General features: G+C 38.4%; 1 long non-coding RNA gene across 1 annotated transcript; it reads right to left on the reverse strand.

Moving 5' to 3' along the window:
- Positions 1-787: 787 nt before the first annotated feature.
- Positions 788-2,676, reverse strand: LOC144588903 (uncharacterized). The gene is made up of 2 exons (XR_013544661.1): positions 2,201-2,676; positions 788-875 (listed from the first exon to the last, which is right to left on the reverse strand). It is a non-coding gene; the product is annotated as an uncharacterized LOC144588903 (long non-coding RNA).
- Positions 2,677-3,960: the final 1,284 nt, after the last annotated feature.

The following is a 3,960-nucleotide window of genomic DNA, read 5'->3' on the forward strand; positions in this document are numbered from 1 at the left end:
TTGCCTTTGGAGTAGCTAATATGGAGGATTTTAAGCCTAAATTGAAGCAGATTGTAGCAATTATTTTTAAATTTACACTAAAATAGGTAAATTACTATGAATGGGGAAAAATCTGTTTCTTCCTATGCCCTCCTTTTTTTTGGTGAGGCATTTCCATTTTTTAAAACATATAAATGGCCAGTCTAGCAAGGCAGGAGATTATGTAGTTGTTCCAGTGAATGGTTTGGACAAAGGCGTTTGAACAGGAGAGTGGCTGCAGGTCTATTGAGAGGTTATCTCTAACATAGAGTTTGGCCCTTAATTTAGTGCTATAATCACTGTCCTACACCAGCTCTCATGATTTGGGGAAGTCATGGTATTATGGACACCCCTGAAACTTGCCCTTTACTTTGTAAATCTGATGTATTCATTTCAACAGGAAGTTTAACCCAAGTTTGGGACAACAGGCGCATATGATCCTGCTTCTGCCCTTGCGATATTAGGCAAACCAGAATATTTATGCCTTTTAGGCCACACCAAGCCTGACAGAGACCTTAGCTAATATAATCATCGAGACTCTATTGCCTTTGCTTCCTGTTGAGCAAAAATAAGGAAAATGAGAGGAATTTTCCAACTTTCCAAAGAAATGCACAGGGAACACTTTATAAGAAAAAAAATATGTTTACTGAGCACCCTTCTTAAGTAAAATTTACTTGATGAAAGAGCCAGGAAGCAGTCACACTGAACAAATCCAACAGTAGAATTGTGATGGTCGTGTGTTGGGGCCATGCAATTCACCCAGGTTCTGCCTGCACACCCAGTTCCTTTTTGATCTACAACTCATGCTGGTTGGAGAAATCCAAGAGGTGTTGTTCAAAAAGTAAATTTCCCAAGCTCTGTTGAAGGAGGAGAAACACATGGTTTGTGCCAGACACCTATGATGAGGATTGTTAATATCAGTAGCATTTAACTTCTATCTCGCCTTTCTCCCAAGACTCTCAAGATCTGGCTACTGAGCCAGTGGATGGGAATTCAATTCACCGTTGTGCCTCCTACAATAGAGTCAGACTGTGTGGCCTTGGGCAAGCTGCACAGTCTCAGGGCACCCCCAGAAGAATGGAATAGTAAACCACTTCTAAGTATTCTCTATCTGAGTATTCTCAATGTTGAAAAGCACTGCCATAAGTCAGAATTGACTCAACAGCACATTATTCTTCTTCGACCACTTCTGAATACTTTCTACCTAGAAAACCTTGAAAAGGGTCACCATAAGTTGCAATCAACTTGATGGGATACATTATTAAATAGAGCAGATTCAGACAGGACCTATGTGGATTGCAGAGGCCTCCATGAAAACCATTATTTGACTGCACTGTTCTTCTTTTACTATGATGGATAGGTGGGAAAAAGAAGTTTTAATATGAAAATATTATGGCCTGTTCATCGGTTTCTCATTGGCAGCTGGGTGGCCATGCTCGGAATGAAATCCTGAACATGTTAGGTCTCTGGTCTGGTCTGAAAGGATTCTTCTTACATTCTAAATGTCTCACATGCTGCTAATAGTGAGCACACAGTACGGGGAAGAAAGAGGGAGGCAACTGAGAAATAAGCATTGAACAGGGTCAAGCATAGTGAACAGAGAAAAACCCTCCCAGATTCTTAATTTACCCCTTCCCCCTCTTAATCTGTTGCTAGGATAATTTTGCACTTTGTATTTATTCTTCATTTGTCCTGCAGAGTTGCTTTTCCTTCTCTGCTCCACCTCCTCCTCCTAATACTCATGAATGAGCAGGCTTAACCTTCTAATGTCCCTTGAAGAATTGTTAGTCCGTTCAGGGTATATTTTGGTATCAGGTTCCCAAATGTGAAGAAGAGAAATCAATTAGGGTGACAGAAATGTTTCCAAGACTGCCACACTTCAGACATGCTCAATATCACTTCTGGGTGGCTAGAGATTTCGTAAGAAATTGATCTGGGACCTGTATGTGGTTCTCATTAGACTTTACTTGGACATTGAAATAAGCCTTTATTATCTGGAAGTCTGAAAATATGTAGGGTTATTTTAACACTGTTTCTTTAAAAAAAATTCCAGCATTTCTACATTCTAAGTCAGTGAATGCATCCTCACTGAAACTGTAAAAAACCAAGGTTGCATTTCATTCTGAATAATGTCATGAAACCAAACTATTCATCGTTCTTCACAAAGAGGTCATACCCTTACCTGTTTCTTTGAATTTGCAGGATGCATCCACAGTGCAACTCTATAAAGGAGAAATATTTCCATTTTAGCATTCAACTTCTGTAACCTTTGGCAACATGTGTTATCAATGGCTTTTTGTTGTTGGGTTTTTTTAAAAAAGTAAAATTGTAAGCTATCCACAGGGATATGCAGGGCATTGCTATGGCAACACAGTCTGCCTTCCAGCACCATGAGAGACGCTATGAATAAAAGATGGGGGCCTGAAGACAACCAAATAGAAAAGGGTGTTTCAAACCCTCTAATACAATTACTTTGTTAAACGCAAAAACACAAAATCTTGGGACAATAGATAACATGAGTAAGAATGAGTGTTCACACACTGGGAATGTCACCTGAGAAAGCACAGTTTGTGCACCTAATATATTTAAGGAGGGGAAACATAACGGTCATTCTGTAGCCCCTTACTTATGAGGAAACCACATCAAGCACATGAGGACTTTTACCTGAAGGGACATGATTGGTTTCTGCTGTAAGACAATAGCAGGAACAGGCATAGAATGCCTAGTTATGACCAAGAAATAAGAAAGCTTATTTAGATAGTATCTGAAAAAAGCTTGGAGTTTTACTTTCTTTTATGCAATATTATATTGCATACACAATCAACAGTAATGCATCTTCTTTGCATATACAAAATAAATATTTCACATTACCTTTTTTTTTAAAGCTTGACTCATTTAAATATGAGGAATTAAAATAAATAAAATAAATAGGCCTCCCGTGAAAGTGATTTTTTTAAAAAAATCAGAATAATTGTATATTGATATGCAGTACAACTTGATTTGCATCTCTAACTGAGCCTTAAAGTTTAAAGTGAAATTACGTAATTCGATTGGTAATTGCTTCCAAGATCTCCCACCAAACTTTATGTAAAATATTAGTATAAAGTATAAAGACATTTCATAAAAAGTGCACTTCATTAACTCTTCTGGGATTGAATTTAATAAACACAATTGTGGGCATTTATTATATTATTTCACTTATTTGTCTTCTTCATTGCATGTAACAAGACGTAGCAAGATAAGGATCAGTCCAGCTAGCAGGTATTATCCTTCTCTTCACCTTCTTCTCTGATGGTCCTTGGATCACTTTTCAATATTTTTGCAACAGAATTTGTAATGTTCTTATAAAGTTACAGCTGATTACTACTCATTGGATGAAATCCTGTTGCATAGTGTAGCAACACCTCTGATCAATGCCTACTTGCCCCTTTTGGGGGGTCTCTGTCAAGGGCTACTTCTTTTTTATGCAGGTAGGATTGGTTGGTTTTGTTTCCATTGTGTGTGATTGCTGGGATTGAGCCAAAGTCTATGGTTGAAGCAATCCATTTTGTTTAAGCTGCTTAAAGATTTTGAGAAATATAAAGATTCTTTCTCTGCTCCTTTGTGGAAGGAAAGCGAGAGGAAGTTTTCCATTTCTTTTTAATTGTTGCTAAAGCATCAAGGATGCTTTTAAATCATTGCTAATGTGCTGCATCAGTTAGCAACAATTGAAAAACAAATTGGGGGTCAATTCTCTCAAAAATTGCCCAAGCTTGTCTGCTTTTCCACTCACCTGCCTGAACTTCACTTTGAGTTCAGAGTTGCACTGCAGGTCAGTGAGTTCCATTTGAAGAACAAGAGGGGCATCTTGCACATCAAAGGAGAAGGGGTCCACAAAAATGTAAAATGTGGCTCTGTGTGCCCCTCTCCCTGCTCAGCAGTCTTCTCTCTCAGGGGTTTGGC

The sequence above is a fragment of the Pogona vitticeps genome, chromosome 1 (assembly GCF_051106095.1).
Source record: "Pogona vitticeps strain Pit_001003342236 chromosome 1, PviZW2.1, whole genome shotgun sequence".
NCBI lineage: Eukaryota > Metazoa > Chordata > Lepidosauria > Squamata > Agamidae > Pogona > Pogona vitticeps.